Here is a 20,410-nt window from a genome sequence, read left to right as displayed (position 1 = left end):
GCACCGGGGTTGCCCCTGGCAAAGAGAACTGCTACGCTTTTCTCGGGATTTATTTGGAAGCCCCATTTCCGAAACCATTCGCCTAACGACGTGGTAGCGGTCTGGAGTCTGTCCACGATGACACCTCTATCTTTGTGGGTGGTATAGAGAGCGGTGTCATCGGCATAGAGGGCTAGCTCCACATTGGGAGCCCTAGGGATGTCGCCGGTATACAGCGTGAACAGAAGGGGCGAGAGGACCGAGCCGTGAGGGACTCCGGCCATGATGGGGCGAGGAGACGATAACGTTCCTTCTACGCGATAGCGCATTGAGCGGTCGGACAAGAAGTCGTGTACGATACGCACGAGTCTTAGTGGCACATTAAGGTGGTAGAGCTTTTAAACCAAGCCGTTGTGCCAGACCTTGTCGAAAGCTTTCGCTATGTCGAAGAAGAGCGCACCCGTGGCTCTCGGTTTCAGGGAGCTATTCATCCCGGAGAGGATGTGCTCCATGATTCGATGGACTTGATAAACGCACGAGTGGGCCGGCCTGAAGCCAAACTGCTCATCGGGAATGAGCCCCTTATCTAGGGCAAAGTCTAGGAGGCGCTTTTTAAGTACCTTCTCGTAAAACTTGCTAAGCGTATTGAGAAGGCTGATGGGGCGGTAACTGGTGGGGTTGTTACGGGGTTTGCCTGGTTTGTGAATACCAATGACAATGGCCTCTTTCCACTGCGCCGGGAAGGTGCAGTTTTCAAGGAGGCAATTGAAAATGGACACTAGTAGGCATATCAGATGGGGCGGGAGGCACCGGAGGACCTTGTTCGAGATGGCGTCGAGACCTGGAGATTTACGAGGCAGTGAACTCTTTATTAGAGTTTTGACCTCGGCGATCGACGTAGGAGGGAGCGGCTCGGGAGGGAGGGGCAATTCTACGATGCGTTCGACCTCGCGGTTCACGTGTTCGACGTGCGCCGGGTCGCTATGATCGAGATACGGGGTGCACTGCTCCACTAGGTTGACGGCTAAGCACTCGGCTTTTTCGTCGTCGTCGAATGCGTCAGGCAGATTTGGACGCTTGAGAGGGGGCATGGCCACCGTGTCGGTTTTAAGGGAACGCGCGAGAGACCAATAGGCCGTGTGTGAAGGTGACAATTCGCTGGTAAGACGGTCCCAGCGTTCGTTTCTAATTTCCCGCATGCGCTCTTTGACTCGGCGCTGCGAGGCGCGGAGTGCTCTGCGGTTTTCGTCGGTCGGTGCTCTGGCGAAGGCGCGAGTCGCCGCGTTCTTCTCGGTCAATAGACGCCTCGCGTCCGGGGGAAGCTCCCAGCGTTGAGCGAACTCATCTGGGACCTTCCGGGACGACTCGGCGACCTTGGTCTGAATGTGATTAGTGACCGAGGAGATCGCGTCTAACGCGTGAGCGGACGAGGCTTAATAGGTGTCGGCGGGCTTGAGGGCCTCGTCTAACTTCTGCCAGTCGACAATGGACTTGAACCTCTTCTCTCGAGTGTTAGGAGGGCCGAATTCAAATTGAACCGGGAAGTGATCCGAGTCTAACTCGTGTAACGTCTCTACGCTTCGCGGCTGTAGTGCCACGTTACGTAAAACCGCTACGTCTATGACGTCCGTTGAGAAAAGGCCGTTGCCTGTTATGCCACGGCGAGTCGGTTGTATGGGGGCAATGACGTTGAAATTCAGCACGTCTATAAGCCTATTGAGGGCTAACCCATTAGGGTTCTGTTTTGAGCTATTCCAGTCCCCTGTTTGCTATTGAGATCCCCGACTAATAAGACCGAGGGGCCCATCGCAAACAGGGTTCTGAGATCGCTCTCTAGTATGTCCTTGGCGGGAGGGAGGTACACCGACGCGATAATAATCGGCTGATTGCCGGTCATGGCTACGCGCAACACAGAGCACTCTATGTTGGTAAGGGAGGGCGGGTCTAACGGCGAGCAGTGAAGCGCTCGTCTATAATAAATGAGCGTACCGCCTTTTGCCGTAGGTCGGTCGTTTCGCACTACGTTGTAATTAGCGAATCTGGGAGCGCGAACGCTGGGCTTGAGGAAAGATTCCTGTACTAGGAAAATATCTATTTGGTGGCGAGGAAATCTCGAACCAAATCTGCCTGCGGCTTGAAACTGTTTGCATTGAAAGTCATTACGGACAGTGATGGAGCCTTGATCCTAGACGTAATTGTTTTTCCATTCACTGCTTCGCACTTAATATTGAAGTACTATACGAAGATGGCAGACCGTGAGTCGTGCTCGTGGATGGATGCTACTCGTGGAGACTGGTCGTGAACTTATACTTATAACCATATACACGATATGGTTATAATATTTATAATTTCAACCAGTCACTTTATACATAGAACTACGTGTTTGTGTTTTGTTCTCGCTATAATGTAAGCGTCCGCCTATTAAGCCTTCTGATACTAAGTGTTTCCTGTTAAACAAAAGCTTTGCCTAAAAAGAGTGGCGGAGAGATTCTCGCCACTATTTCACGCAGCACGCTGATGTGGAACTGATAGTAAATTAACTTTTTGTGGGTTTTGAACTTACAATTAAAGTAATAAAATAATTATACCAATAAATGAGAAATAAATATATAAATTTTCATTGTACATTGGTGCAAAGTCAGGATTCGAACCTACGACCTCAGGGATGGGAGTCGCTCAAGTGTCCATATACCAAAATACAGAGATTAAATTAAATCCGAATTGTGTTAAAGGTACACTGCCACAGGGACCAAACTTTTTAGGTTTGTTTTAAATTTATTTTTATTAATTTTTAATATTACTATATTGGTAAAAGAAACTTGTAAATAATGTATTTTATTAAAATTTTCATTATGTTTCTTTTTTTAAATTATTAAATAATTAGTAATAATAATTGTAGTTTTATAAATACGTTAACAATATATATAGTTATTAAGACTATAGGTTGAAACCTCATTACTGTTCCGTGTCAGATAACAGAAATGCAATTTATCGCTTCGCTTTTTGTTTTTCATAATTTATAAGATTAGCCAGCCAACATTTCACAGTCCCTTTATAAATTTTAAATAAGCATGATTTATTGCGGCAAAAAATACTGAATTCGTTCATCGTTACGAGAAACTAATTAAAATGTGATTTATTTATTTATAAATATTATAATAGGATTGTGGGAACAAAACACAACAGACAAGGACGGTGCTTTTTTTAAAAATGTTTTCTAGCTATTGAATAACTTACGTTCCATTGGTAACCTCAAAGATTAACACTACCTATTTCTTTTACAACTTTTTGTGTGACAGTAAATTTTAAATTAAAAATTAAAATGGTACAAAAAAAACTAACACCGGGGACTGCCGTTTATTGGTTTGGTTTTGAGTTATAAATTATGCCTTGTTATCTTTCTTTATTATTTTCATATTTTTTATTGTGAAGCTATATGATATGGTTTAGCTTTGGGAAATGCCTTAAAATTAGTAGCCAGTTATAGAATAATAAATTATCAATTTGTTTATAAATAAATAGCTTTGATAGAATAAACAAAACTCTCACGTCGCCCACATTAATTAATTGTTCTAGCTAACTTGATTTTAGTCCCTTCAATAAACATCCTAATCTGTGCTAATTTTGTTTTATTTATTAAAATAAGCCATAAAAATATCATGACGCATTTTTCCTGAAGATCTTTCTTGCTACTGTCCTGACACGCATCTCTCGCTTTAAGCCTTTAACCACATTCATGACATTCACCAGGCATGCTTGTCAGTTATGCATTCTTTTAACATGTCCATTCTAGTAGCTTCTGGATTTTTTATCAATGGCACCGCCTCATGGATGTCGAGCTTGACGTGGGGACTGTGGGGCTGGATTTAGACTCAAATCCCTATTCAGAGGAGTAGCGAGACCCCACCCACTAAAACTTTCTACCCAGGGAACCTCCTGGGTTTGATCCAGGTTTGAAATTATTCACAAACGTGACTTAGGGCATTGATCAAATGATTCTTTTTTTGTTTTCCTCAATCGAAACGTCAAAGTTTCGGGTAAATTTTTTCAAATTAAATCTTTACGCTGAAAATGTTCTAATTGGTTTTTAATTGGCAGCGAGCTGGCAATTTTGGTGAAGTGCTGAAATAACAAAAAGACGTAATTAATGAATTTAACGAGACTTTAATTTTAATTATTCCAAAATTATACTTTATTATTAGAGAGCGTTTCTCTTTAAAATATGTATGATATTGATAGACTCGACAAAGATTTGTGTATAATATTTAGTTTACCAGGCGTGTACACTAAAATATGGCGAGGGGGCCGATGCCTGGCCATGCATCATGCTCGTGAATGGGTTCTACTTGTGGAGAGCGGTAGTACTTGAATTCGTGTATGTTAGTTATATCGACTATATATTTGCGTGATTTTCCCACGAGAATGTAAGTGCGTGCTCCTATTTCACCATGCCTCCTGCTGGGGAGAACAACACGCAAATACATAGTCGAGATAACTATCATCACCGCATACACGAATTCAAGTCCGACCAGTCACCACAAGTTTCACCCGTACACGAGTATGATGCGTCACCATTCATCGGTCATAAAAAAATTAAACCACATATAAGAACAATTTGTTCAAAAGACCTATTATAAAAAATATTATTATGTTTAAATTTACACATATGCCATCAATTATTAGAATTATTAGATTTTAAATTCAAAATCATATTAAAGGTACCTTATTAGATACTATTAAATTAAATTTAAACGTCTTTCCTCTAATTTTGTTCCCTCAGGAGTAGAGTTTTGGACCATGGGCTTTTAATGCACATGCGCTAATTCAAGATTTGTGTGAGCGCCTGGTAGATAGTGCCAGTGACCCCATAGCTGGTCTGGTCTTCGCTTAACTAAGACGTATCGAATACAGCGAAGAAATTCAGCCAGCGCTAAAGGTACACACAGTTGCCGACAGGGCCAAACTTTTTAAATTTCGTTTATTAATTTGTAAGTATTATTATTACTATGTATGTTAAGAAAATTGTAAATACTGTTTATATTTGTGTGTTTTATAATAAATAATATTTCGTAAAGTTCATCTCTGTTCGTAACAGTACAACCAAAAAGTGCAATAATTTCTGATAACTTTTTATTTATTTGTTAATCAAAATAAGAATCTTTTAAAAATAAATATCATACCTTTGAAAATAACACCTAAGTATTTCGGTAGAGCGAGTACAGAGAACTGAAAATAGCTCGACATCTAATCCGCATTATAAGAGACAGTAGAAGTGTTGGACACTCCCTGCCGCGCGATTCAAAGCATTATGTCGCACTACGGTTTTTAAACGCGTAGTTTTCTATTCAATAAGAAACTTTTGGTATGTTTTCCAAGTTACAATATTCGAAACTGTTATTAAAACAAATATCAGTTTCGCTCCGTGATGTTTTGTGGAGAAGGTTGAACTGATCTTACTCGTCTCTTTAGAACATCACAAACAGCTGAATTAGATAAACGTTAGGACTTTGAGCTGGCCAACCGATGGCCGATGGATCCCAACTTCTTTCATGTACAGCTTGTAAAGCATGTAAAGCTTTAAAAAAATAGAGTAGAATTTCGTTATGTCAGGTATGTATTAACTGAAATCGACCTTAAAGCATAAGTTTAATTATTCCTTTCCTTTAATTGTAGAGATTCAGGTGAGCCATTCCGTTTGCTCCCTATTCTATAAAAAAATGTTTTCCACTACAGATACCTTGTCAAAACATTCTAACCCGCAGATATATATCTACCCGATGTCTTGAGTCCTGTGTTTTTTTATAACAAAATTTATCGTGTATATAAGAAATAGCATTTCTTGTAAAGGAAAGTCTTAAATATGTATATTTTAAAATAAAAGATGTAGAATAAAAATCTTTTAACTACTAATTATGTTTTACTTCAGCCTGGACAAATATTTTTTCAATATTTGAAAAAAAAATGGTTATGTACGGTTCCTGGGTCATTGGATTCCTGGGTGCTTTAAATAAAAGAGGATTTTGTTTTGATTCTGTATTAACCACTAGCATACAACAATAGTTAAATTGAACATTATTAAATCAAAAGGACCTGGCGGCTTTATCACTTTCGAGCGATCTCTTTCAGGCAACCACTGTGAGTAAAGAAAGAAAAAATGTATTAAATTACATAAGATAGGCAAGTAGTTTACTAATAACAAATCTTTACTCTTTATAATATTCACATAGATTTTAAGTTTACAATAAACAGTGATTATAAACAATGATATGACATTTTGTTGGAAAACCGCACGAAGCCACAGTGCGGCCTATGCCCTGTCACTTTATTATTCGTACAAGTGCCTCTGTTTTATACTTTTTCCTGAACTTGCTCATTTTCAAGTGTAGTAGATTTTTTTAATTATACGCCTGCGATAATGATACCTCATTAACGATGTATTCTTAGTTTCACGTTCCTGTGAACATATTTTTAAAGAGGTTATACTTTTGGATGACACATTTTTTGACAGGATAGGCAAACGAGTCATCGCAGCTCATGGACACCCATTTTAGTGTATGTTGCTGGATTTTGAGGTAGAGATATACAATTTTTTTAACTATTGGAGGTCTGGTCTGGTCTGCATAAACAGAAGTACTGAATTTGATATAATATATGCTTTTTTTGGATGACACATTTTTTGACAGGATAGGCAAACGAGTCATCGCAGCTCATGGACACCCATTTTAGTGTATGTTGCTGGATTTTGAGGTAGAGATATACAATTTTTTTAACTATTGGAGGTCTGGTCTGGTCTGCATAAACAGAAGTACTGAATTTGATATAATATATGCTTTTTTTGGATGACACATTTTTTGACAGGATAGGCAAACGAGTCATCGCAGCTCATGGACACCCATTTTAGTGTATGTTGCTGGATTTTGAGGTAGAGATATACAATTTTTTTAACTATTGGAGGTCTGGTCTGGTCTGCATAAACAGAAGTACTGAATTTGATATAATATATGCTTTTTTTGGATGACACATTTTTTGACAGGATAGGCAAACTAGCTATCGCAGCTCATGGACACCCATTTTAGTGTATGTTGCTGGATTTTGAGGTAGAGATATACACTTCTTTTTAAACAATTGGAGGTCTGGTCTGGTCTGCATAAACATAAGTACTGAATTTGATATAATATATGCTTTTTTTGGATGACACATTTTTGACAGGATAGGCAAACGAGCTATCGCAGCTCATGGACACCCATTTTAGTGGCTGCGTTGCCAGCCTGTCAGGGAGGAGGATGGTCTTCTTTAAACAATTGGAGGTCGTATCAAGGGAAAACTGCCACCGGAAATCGATTGCACAGTTCAATAGTTCGCAAAAGAAAACATCTTGTGAGGCGGACCGCGGAAGACTTCTACCCATGAAGGGGACGCGTGTGAAATTTGGAGATCTCTGGCTGCGAATATGCTATATTCACTTATATTAAGATTAAACTGTTATTTATTAGCCAAAAATCCATTACGGAATGGAAATATACCTTTAACATAAAATATGTTTTATAAAAAGCATTAGGACGCTCGATGCAACTGTATTGGCTGGTGAACCGTTATACATATAATATGCAAAACAACGCCCATAGGGCTACACAATGCGGTTAATATTTATTGAATATCTAAGTTAGGTTTTACATAGGTTACTAGGAATGGGATCAAATCTGTTGTCGTAAGTTCGCTTCCTTTCTGTGTATATTTATCAACAATCACTCGTACGGTGAAGGAAAACATCGTGAGGAAACCCATTAACAAATGAGCTCGAAACACTCACATTGCGAGAGGGCACGCGAGTGCGTTGTTGGCCTTTAAGAATTTGTATGCTTTTTATTTAAAGGACCCTAAATCGAATACTTCAGAGGGCAATTGGTTTCACAGAGTGGTTGTGTATGGCAAAAATTACTTAAAATGACGATCAGTCGTTGAACGACGGATATCGTGGTGAGGCGGGTGGAATTTGGTATCCTACCTCGACGTCTGATGTTGAAACTCAGCTCCAGGGTTACTCAACAACTCCCCCAAGAGTAGGCAAAAAAGACCGTATCCGAGTCTGCTGACTTGTAGTGCACAATGCGATAGCTCACGTCCCGGAAATACACAGTAGTCAGTCTGAGAAAATATTACGAATAACCAACTTATGTATATGTCAAAACATAAGTTGGTTATTCGTAATATTTTAAACCCAGGAGGTTTCAGTGCTTTTGTACAACGGACCTATTGAGAGTCTAATTGTGGAAACTGAGTCCACAAACCATATACCATATGTACCAGCTGTTATCTTATGTGCACAAGAAAAGTATATTCGAAATATCCCTACGATATTGACAATTGACTATCAACAATTGTATTATATCGGCGTCCTCGTATTGTGCCAAGCTGTGAGTTTAATTTCCGGTTTCGTAGAATTCGATAACATTCAAGTGACATATTAAATAGATATTGAATTGATACATGGAGTTCTTCAAGCGTGTATGACTATGGCAATTTCTTATTGAGACTTGCCACCCAGCAATATTACGGGTTTAGACATACGGGAGCTATATTATTGGGTCAATATTCAGGGAAATATGCATCAACATAAGTTGTTAAAAAAAATATGTGCGTGTACTAGTGTACACACTTAAGAAGTGAAACTTCTTTATCAGCTTATTTCTCGAAAAATGATCTACTATATGCAACTTTACAGAAATTGGTTAAATAAAGTTTGACAGAAGGCTTTTATTATCATAGACATGAATAAAATTATTTTATTTTACCTTAATACTCCTAGATTATTACAGAGTTTCACTGTTTGTAATAGAATTATTACTATCATTGTTATCGTTATTATAAATTTTTATTAATGGCTTCGAATCAACCGTGGAAGGGACAAGAAAAAGATGGCGTGTAACCGAAAAATGTGACGGTTAATTTTTACCAAGTCGCGCGATTCAGTTCTTTTACCGTAAAAAAGTTGTGAGATCCATGGAAAAGCAAGCCGTACGTAATTAACTAACCTTATATTGATACGGTAACAATATCACAATTAATTTGGCCATAAATCACGTTTTTGAATCTTACCTACAGGGTTGCGAGTACACTCCCATTAGTCAAAACTTATACTGCGATGACAGTAATAAGTCGAAGGCACACTTACCGCTAAGTGCACGATTGTGAATTGTAACCTTAGTTATAGATTAGTGATTTGTTTTTGAAGCGAAACTTCTTTATTGGCGTAGGAAAAAGAATTACTGTCACATTTTTCGGTTACGCGCCATCTTTTTCTTGTCCCTACCACGGTTGATTCGAAGAGGACTTTCTCCAGCGGAGAAGGAATAGCATATCGTTTAAGCGAACTTACTCCCACCACTAGACTTGACCGTTTTTCTATTGCACTCTTATTTATTTCTAACACTCTATAGTGATGTTATAAATGATATATATAAGATCAGCAAAATCTAATTCTAATCCTAATTGTAATTCCAGTGTATTTGTAAAAAAATATATCTCTTTTTCTAATACTTGGGTGTGATTGTGGTATGTATTTTCTAAATTATTTAAAGTTAACCTCAGTTTAATTTCTGTAAAGTTGCATATAGTAGATCATTGTTCGTAAAATAAGGTAATAAAGAAGTTTCACTTCTTTCGTGTGTACACTAGTACACGCACACATTTTTTATTTATTGAACAAACGGGCCGCCGCTTATGGACACTTTATACCAGAGGGCACGGTTGGGAAATAGTTCCGTGGGCAGCTCGTTCCACTCAGTGGTGGTGCGTAGCAAAAACTGCCTTAATATCGCTCACTTGTAGAATGATGATGAAACTCAGCTGCGACTCCGATCCGAACAAGTCCTCTGAACTAGTACACGCATTATTATTACGACATTATTTATTTATTGAACAGTGGGGCCGCTGTTTATGGACACTTTATACCAGAGGGCACGGTTCGTAATTAGTTCCGTGGGCAGCACATCCCACTTAGTGGTGGTGCTTAGCAAAAACTGCCTTAATATCGCTCACTTGTAGAATGATGATGAAACTCAGCTGCGACTCCGATCCGAACAAGTCCTCTGAACTAGTACACGCATTATTATTACGACATTATTTATTTATTGAACAATGGGGCCGCTGTTTATGGACACTTTATACCAGAGGGTACAGTTTGGAAATACTTCAGTGGGCAGCTCGTTCCACTCAGTGGTGGTGCGTAGTAAAAACTGCCTTAATATCACTCACTTGTAGAACGACTGACTTACAAGGTGATACGGGTACAATTTTGTATTCTGCCTCGACGTCCGACGATGAAACTCAGCTGCAGGTCCGAACAACTCCTCTGAACAATCTCCATGGTAAATGCGGTAGAAGATGCAGTGTGGCCCCACATCCCTACGCAACGCCAAGGGATCAAGCCGCCCGAAATACGGACAAGTGGAACGATCTGGAGCTCCCGCTAAGAGATGAGTACAGTTAGAGTTGTACATGCAAAATTTTAGTTCTCCCCCTATAGACGGAAGTATCATTAGAGCAGCTTAACAGCAAGAGCATCCGAGGCATGGCTCAAACACTTCTTTCAAATATATGGTTATCTAATGAGACATTTCAAACATATAAAGTCTTATTATAAAACGTGGATTAATTATGAGTAAACTATAGTAACAATCTTCTTTTTATTAATAGCCAATTAATCTAATAAAACAGATAGTGTCAGGTACAAGTATTGATATCGTAAACGCTACGGGAAATTGGCAAGGCATTTTCTTGAACAAACAGTAACTTTCGGTACCAATTGACAAATTAGTAAGGTGAAATATCCTCACTCCATCGCTATTGATATCGTTTTTAGCGGTCATAGGTAAAGCGCAAGCACAAAAATCATTATCGTGCTTAATTTCGATTGATTCCTTTTAACACTACAAATAACATTTCCGTGGAACCAGCTGTCCACTGAAGTATTTCCGAGCAAATTCGACTTCCTTCAAGAAAAGAGCGTACCAATTCTTAAAAGTCCGGCCACGCATTCGCGAGCCCTTAGAGAGAGTCAGATGACCCCTGCCCTTTTGCCCCTTGTTCTATAAAAAATAACACTCGTTTAAATTATAACGAGTGGGTTGTAAGCAGTGAATTTACTAGAGGTAACTCGGTCCTCTCAACATTGAATTCTTAATCAGTACTGTCTTGTGGTCTCCCAGACCCACAGACAAAAGTCAAGATGGCACCGAGACCCCCGTCGAGTGACTGTCGCTAGGAATATTGTTATTCCTAGTTTTTTTCGTTAATGATTCCCAACTACAAATCAATTGAATAATAACAAAGCAAATTAAATTATGATTTTGATTATGATGATAACAAAGAAACAATAAAAATACAACTGACATATTTGATTTAGATTATTTAATTTATTCTGATGCTGGATAAAGAATAGAGGATAAAGATAATTTATTTATTAACCGCGTCGTACCAAAAAAATGGTTATTCTAAAATTGCATCTTGAGTGTGAAAATCATGAATGTTAAAAAGGCTTCTCTGATAAGATGTTTTAAGATGTCTGGCTGTTTGCCACGCGGCTGATTTAAAATAAAATTTACTGTTGGAGATTTTCTACTATACGATTTTTTATATCCCTTATGTTAGACATCTTCCAGCCAGTATTACCAGGATATCGTTTTAAAGAAGAGAACAATATATTTGGTTCATTTTTGTCATTAATAGTTTCCCAAAATAGAATAACCAACCGATCATTGGACCTACCGACTTGGTTGTTCCGCCCTTAAACAATTAACGCCCGAGAGAACGCGCGACATTTTCCCGAGAAAAATCAACCAATCGTGGGGCTCATCAATGGAACTGTTATTTACAAAACCACATTAAATATACATAAATTTTAAGTACACATAATTTAAGATATCAATAATACATACATCCATTTATTGTAAATGTCACCGGATATTGTTGTATAAAGTATCAGAGACCACGGTGCCTTGGATTCGAAAGGCAATAGTCAGTCTTACCATAGAAGTGTCTAGCTTAATTAGCTGATCAATTAACAGCCTAGCCTTTTAACTAAACGGCGCCGTTTAACTAGTGGCCTGAAAGATGTTCAGCCAGTTGATCAAACAGCTAAGCAAATGACTTGGATCGATGACGTTTTATGACTTGCCTGTTGACTGTTAATTTAAATTTAATTCCACTCTCAAAGTCGAAACGAAACTCTTCAAACTGTCAATATGTCGTTTATGGAACAGCTATATACAGAATAAGCTAGTTGGCTGCGACATATATGTTCTAATTATTAAAAACAATAAGTAAATCGATAATATAGTAACGTATTCGTTATACAATTTTAGAGATCCTAATTTGATGTAGGGTCCTTCACAATACGGGGGTCTCAAATTCTCAAGGTCTCAAAAGGCCGGCAATGTTGCAAGCCTTCTGGTAATGTGAGTATCCATGGTATCACTTAACATCAAGTGTACTCCTGCACGTATGCCTCCTACTCCATACAAAAACAAACAATTTTCCACTGCAAGTCAGGCACCTTCTTGATAAAAAACGTTTCAATACTTGATGTGCCTACGCAGTCTACATATGAAATAATATAGAATTTCTATCCATTTGAAGGACCGACTTGCTCTTGAATATACCAAGCTTGCGTTCGTGGATTTCCCTAGGGATTGGCATAGTCAATATAACCGCAAATCAAAGCATAGGTATAGGTATATTAACAATGTTTATCTTGGCTTGGACAAGTCCATCACACAATGCATTACCGTGCAATCGTAACGTAATAGAGTAGAAATTGAAGATTTTTGGATAGGATGTATAAAACATAGCAGGTGGGTGTTTGGAACTATGTAGAAGAGAAGTATAGGGGTAATTATTCAACGTATTCAACTAATGGTGTTACGCGGAGATTTCGCAATGTAAAAAAAAGTCTACGGTCAAAAGTAAGCAGAAAGAACAGATATTACCACAGATTGGAGAGAGAATCACCCCTTATGGTCTCTGATATCGGTTCAGTAGGTGATCAGCCTTTTGTGCCTGACCCAAGCCATCAACTTTTTAGATAAAAGAAAAGAAATCCATTACTGTATGAGCATATACAGAACTGTCATTTCTGTCTATGTGCGCATTTTACTCACTCATACGGTGAACGAGAAAATATAAACCCAGCATAATTTCCCCCAAAAACATGATGGCCTGTTTCAAGTACAAAAAGCTGATTACTTTTTAAACAGATACAATTTCGCGATTCGTGTTTCAATTTCGACTTTAAATTACCCAAGATCTAGGACAATCTTTGTTCTTTCTGCTTACTTTGGGCCGTAGACTATATTTCTACTTTGCGAAATCTCCGCGTAACATTAGGCGAATACGTCGTAAGACTGTTGAACAATTTGACTAATACATGAAACAAACAAACATGTCCTCTGTGTTACCAACCAACATCAGTTTTACCAACTTCTCATGGCCTCTACGCATTGTATGCAAAGGTGGGCGATGTATTGGTGTGCTTTCACATGTAAATCTTGCGTTAAAACCTTGGTTAATTAATTTTTATATCAATGTTTTACTAGATCGTACGGTGAATGAAAACATCGAAACTCTTCTTAGACCAGAACTAGATATTGTCGGTCAATATGAATAAAACAAAAGAAGGATTATATTATAGTTATAGTCCCATTAATGCAAGTGCGCCCGTCAAGTCAAGCAAATACTCGACTACTAGCTGAAACTTTTCAGTTACCAATCATTAATTGTATAAATATATATTTCAAATTTTACCGCATTTCTAGCTTTTAGCTTCAAAGAGTTTTAGACTACAATAACTATTAACTCAATGTCAAAACATAAAAGACTTTTGAAGTGAAACGGCGTTGGAAAAGAAATTAACCGTCACATTTTTCCGTTACTCTATTTTTTTTTGTCCCTCCACGGTTGATTCGAAGAGATTCGAGGCCATCAATAACAAAAATATATACTAACGATAATAATGATAGTAATAATTCTATTACAGTTAGTGAAATTCTGTAATAATCTTAGTAGTAATAAGGTAAAATGAAATAACTGTATTATTTGTATTCATGTCTATGATAATACAAGCATTTTGTTAAACTTTAACTTTATTTAACCAATTTCTGTAAAGTTGAATATAGTAGATCATTTTTCAAAAAATAAGGTCATAAAGAAGTTTCACTTCTTACGTGTGTACACTAGTATACGCACACATTTTATTATGTCACTATAAGATGTTGTTAGGTTAGCTAATTATGTTAGTACTGAAGACAAAAGGTCCTTGAAGGAGGGACTGAATAAACCAAATGACTGTAGGATAACATGGACTACATGGATGCGTTGTGAGACTTTACAAGATATGTTTTTGATGGCATCTATTAAATGTTACTGATTATGCAAAGCATTTGTGTCTTTTTGAATAATATCTCAAGTGCACAATGGCGTAATTGTTGCAGTGCCTAACAATTTGCTTCTAAACAAACACTTGTCGGTTTAAATTGACGAAGTTTCTTGCTCCTAAGCCCTAGTCAATGGATATATTCCCTTTTATAAAAAAAAAATTACATGTTTAGTTGTCTAAACAAACTGGTAGTTATATGATGATAGTTACCAAATCATTTTGTTGAAGATATTGTTTATTGTTGCAATTCTGGATTCACTGATTTTGAGACTTGCAACCCTTATGTAAGAGGGATGTAACTGTGCCTACCTACATTGAGTTTGTACATGAAATTCATAATTAATGCTCCTTGGCAACGAACTCAAAGACATTTGGAATTGGAACCTGTATTCTACATTTGAATGTTTTACTATAGACAAATGTTTCCTAGCCTTTTATGTAGCAGTAACAAAATTCTTCAACATACATAACTTTAAAAAAAATCGTTAAATTAAACAAACATAAATGATACCTAGCTATTATTATATATTTTAGGAAGAAATTAGGAAATTGTTGTCGATACGCAGTGAGGGGTCGTTCAAATGGGGGCGAGGGGGGGATGATGGAGATTGATTTTCTAATTTGATTATGTCAACAGTAATTATTTACTTTTTTACACATATTACCTACATTGTCTATGTCTTGAAATGTATTTTCGAGAATTCCTACAATACATTAATACGTTTTTGTAATATTTTTAAAAACTCTGCTTGCTTTCACTGACAAGTTAAGAGGGGTATATTAATAGTGGTTACGTAATACTGGAATGCCCCCTAAAACATATAATATATAATTTCTGTGGTTGAGAAACACTATGGTAGATCATTAAAACCAGAGAGTTTGTAACCCTTTAGCTTTTGTGGTTGTCTCTTCTATTTAGGAGAAGTGGCTTCAGCGAGTCTCATTCCTAAAAAACATAGGTTCAATCCTGTGCACCTGTCTGTCTATGTGCTCCTTTAACACTACGTACAGAACAGAAAGAGAAAACAAAGAGAAAGTCGGTGTGGGTCGGACACAGGTGGCTGATCACCTACTTGCCTATTAGAGATAAACAAATGATAACAAAACATATACAGAAATTTGACGCCTAAAGACCTAAAAGTTGCTGGTGTTGTGCCACTGGTTTTCTTAATAATATAAATTTCTTTTTATTATTTACTTAAATAACCGCTTAATTTTCATTGAATATGTAAAAGTTTTCTAGATATATATATTTTTTAAATATATTATTTGATCAGAAAACGAGTATGATTAATACATGTTTGATAAGAACGATAATAGTTTTTTCCCGGGGTATAATTAATCAAGACTTGCTCGTCTCGCCCATAAATCATCCCAGGAGTGCAGACTATAATTTGGTTCCATGGAAGCTGGATTATTCCTACACATTTCCACGAACATTTTAATTTCTTTATTAGGATAAAACAAGCACAAACATCAGACTAGAAACAAAATAAGTATAATATAAAGGCTCCAGAAGATAAACCACTCCTTATATGGAAATTGTATTCATTTTTACAACAAACTCCCAAGCTAAATTTGAGAATTATCACTGAATATATTCAAAACTCTCGTTAAACGTAAATTAATTCATAAAGCTTTTTATAAATTTGACTAATATTTAAATTATCCTAATCCTTAGGAATTATTTGCTTCTGTTCAAACAATGTGACTCAAAACTTGGCGATTAATGAGAGTGGCAAAGAGTTCTTTGCCAGTTCTTCTTGCACGCTCTACGTTTACTTGCGAGCTGGTAGTAAATCATAAACATCTTTTCTGTTAACGTTCATTAGTGTATATGGTTACTTATATGAATAAAATTATTTTAAGTTAAAGAACATTTTGTTTCATAGAAATAATAATTATATAGAAAAGCAAAGCGGTAGATCGGTAGATTACATATAAAATACGAAAAAAAAATACTAATAATGTATAATGTAATAATAAAGTATGAGAAATGTTTACAATTTTCTCACCCTACATAGTAAAATTAAAAACAAATAGGAAGTTAAAACAAATGTAAAAAGTTTGGTCCCTATGGCAGTGTACCTTTAACGCTGGCAGCATTTCCTCGCTGTATGGCGATATTTATTCGTTGAGCGAGGAAACCATTAGTTCTGGGGTCAAAGGTGTTAATCTGCCTATTTAATTGCGCCTGCGCACTCGAACCCCACAGCCCAAAACTCTACTCCAAAGGGAACAATATCCAAATTAGAGGAAAGACTAAGGAAGATATTTATGTTGGGTATTATTTGCAGCCGCGCCAGCTTTTGTTCTTGTCCGAGGGAGGTAAGTACGGGGCTAACATGTCCACAAAATTACCAGAAGTAGCATCCCATTCCAAAGCCCGTCCCGTTATAGATCAGAGATATTTCATGTATTAATTTATTCTTAAATAAGTTAATAAATTAGCGGGAAAATATGCCGAGATCTATTTATGCTGCCAGCGTTAATGGTACACTCGCAGAGGAAATTTTTAAAACTTTTTTAAATTTTCTTTTCATTTATTATTATGCAGGTTAAAAAGTTGTGAATCCTGTATATTTAATTGCTATGTTTAGGTTTTAATAAATAATATATATGTGGTGCATAAATTATGTAAAATGTTTATTAAAGATATAGACAAATATAGAATACACGATATGTACAAAATTTTAAACACACACAACTAATTAATACCTAAAACTTAATAATTGAAGTTTGCTCGAGGCGCAATGTTTATCTATCTGGGTTATGTTTTAAACCAAAATTTTACGTATTTTACGAATTCTCAGTTATAGGATACCTACTTAAATGTATCCACTCCAGCAAACTTTAATTATTAAGTTTTTGATTATTTATTAAAAACCTCAATATAACAATCAAATATTCAGTTCTTACAATTTTCTTTACCTACATAGTAGAATTATTAAAGAGAAAATTAAAATCAAGTTTTAAAAGTTTGGTTCCTTTGGCAGTGTATCTTTAACGCTGGCTTTTTCTCGCTGTATGGCGATACATATTCGTTGTATCGTAACAGCCTAAATCTTTAATTAGCGCCTGTCCACTTGAATCCCACGGCCCAAGAGTCTATACCTCAAAGGGACTTATATAGCAGTTTATTATTTTCCGTAATTATTTTTTGATAAGATTATGTATATAATTTATTTACCAATTACCAAATATTCCGTATGATTTTATGTGGACTATCTATTCTGCTATCGTTAATGAGAGATATAATCCAGCAAAAATCTTGCTCCAGAAAATCGGGAAGAGTACCTTGTTTAGACACTAATATTGAGCGAACATTAAAAGTATGAAAAACAGATAATAAAGTTTGTGGTACGGGTTATAGTCGTAACATTCTCAATAGAAGATGTAGAAAATATATGAAATCTGAAAACCATTTTGCAACGTCACTACCTCTATACGACCTATTCCTTGGAAGCAATCACTTGTAAAGAGTAGGTCATCCGCAAATAGAGGAAAAACGTTAGAAAAATGATCCCAATAATATTTTTAATATGGAACCATAACTATGCCGATAACAAAATTTCCAATGAGGAATTGTATTTATTTTGACTTTAATATTTAGAATTGTAAATGTTGATGACATTTTCAGTAGTGCCGTATACTTAGGCTTAGGTTGTTTGATTGCAGGGCTAAATTCCACGTCGAATAACACAAGCCAAATTGCAGGTCAGCTTATAGTACGAACAATCTACGGCTATAAGGTGGGCTGAAAAAATGTGTGCGTGTATAACACATGTAAGAAGTGAAACTTCTTTATGACATTATTTTTCGAAAAATGATCTACTATATGCAACTTTACAGAAATTGGTTAAATAAACTTAAATTAGATAAAGTTTAGCAAAATGCTTTTATTATCATGGATATAAATACAAATAATACAATTATTGCATTTTACCTTATTCCTACTAAGATTATCACAGAATTTAATTAATGGTAATATAATTATCCCTATCATTGTTATTATTATTAGATATTATTGTTATTAATGGCTTCGAATTTCTTGGAATCAACAGTGGAAAAAGATCGGCGCCAAACGGGAAAATGTGACGGTAATTTTTTTCCAACGCCGATGAAGAAGTTTCACTTCAAACATATTTTTCTTTGAAAGAATCTGATTTGATTATTCAATATTGCCTTCGAGATTCAACGATTATAGAGTCTTACGATTTTTATAGTACGCATTTGTCTTTAGCGTCAAAATTGGTTTTGTTTCGGCTAATAACTCGTCATCAGCTCAATCTGTGCAGCGAACATTCTCTTGAGGTCTGAGAACAGGAAAAAGTCCACGAGGGCCATATCTGGATAATAAGTTTCGAAGCCAATTCATGGTATTTTGCCATCGCTGTCATTGATGTGTGACACGGCATTGTCTTGGTGAAACAGCACTGTCTTCTTATGGCGGATTCGATGAAATTATAACCTTAATCGCGTTAATGAAGTATTCTCTGCTAAGGAGACATACCACTTCTCGATCCAGGCGTTCGGGACGGTGGGTAGACTCTAGGATCCTATTTTTATGGCGAAGAAGGAGCAGCACCGGTTCAAATGTTAGGCAAACCATGGGAGGAACATGTTCTAAATAAATAATAAATAAATGCATCGTTTATTTACATTTAAATCAAATTATTGTAAAAATACCACACAATCATCAATATAAAAATAGGCATTAAAATGTCATATAAATTTACATTAAGTCAGGATACCGAAGAGCTGGCAGCTACCTCGGACAAAGAATTAGTCTAGCTATTCAAAGGGGGAAAGCTTCCATCTTCGGAACCTTACCTAAAGGTACTCCTTTTAATAATATATTTTAGTTAGGTATTAAATTTTAAGGTTAGTTATTGTTTTGTTTGTTATATTAATTTGTGTTATCAGTATGATGTTATTTTTATCTTAAATAGTGAAAAGAATTATATTATAAGTCATAAGGACATTAACGTGTCATAATTTTAAATAGTTATTTATAATAGCTGTCAAAGTTATGGACTAAATTCTTGCCCACGCTATAAAGGCACATTGCGTTTAAAAATTGTATGCATTAAAATAATAACTAGGTCAAAACTATAGAAAATGTTCTCACATTACCGTGTAATAAAATACAAGCAAGAAAATGTAAAAAATATTGCGAATTGGATAGACAAATCGTATCAATTTGTTCGCGACGGTCTTTCTGCGAGTTCTTTAATAAGGAAAATGTCGAAATATATATGTTATATAATTTGTGTTTTTTGTAATTTTGAGTGTGTACTATAAGATAAGAAGTATAAGAAAAATAGAGATAGTTTCACGCTCTAAGGCTTTTTTTAACTCTCAGAGTCATATTTTAGTATAACCTCCTTCAAATGAGTTTTTTATACACTAGTTTCGAAGCTTAATTTAATCCTAAGTTTGAAAATAGCTTAACCACTAAACTAAGCGAAATTCAGAGTTTAGAACAGTTTAAATGTAATTTAACTTGTCCTTGGAGTTCCACTGCAGACTAATTTTAGACTCTTTTAAAGCCAAGTCAACCCCAGCCCATAGGGACCTCGCCATTTACTTTGTATACGAAAATATGTACACTTTCGCGCTGAGGCCGCAGTGCGGCAAAACCAGGTCCAATGTACTCAATACTATTAATTACTAAAACAACGAAATTTATTTCTTATAGATCGGTCCAGTTTAACACTTAATAAATAAATGTGTGTGTATTAGTAACACGTAAAAAGTGAAACTTCTTTATGAACTTATATTTCGAAAAATGATTTTCTATATGCAACTTTTCAGAAATTGGATAAATAAAGTTAAATTAGATAAAGTTTAAGAAAAGGCTTTTATTATTATAGACATGAATACAAATAATACAATTATTTCATTTAACCTTATTAGGTACTACGGTTACTACTAAGATTATTACAGAATTTCATTAATTTTAATAGAATTATAACTATCATTGTTAAAGTTATTATT

Source organism: Pieris brassicae, chromosome 13, assembly GCF_905147105.1.
Source record: "Pieris brassicae chromosome 13, ilPieBrab1.1, whole genome shotgun sequence".
Classification (NCBI taxonomy): Eukaryota; Metazoa; Arthropoda; class Insecta; order Lepidoptera; family Pieridae; genus Pieris; species Pieris brassicae.
Note: the sequence above shows the minus strand (reverse complement) of the source record.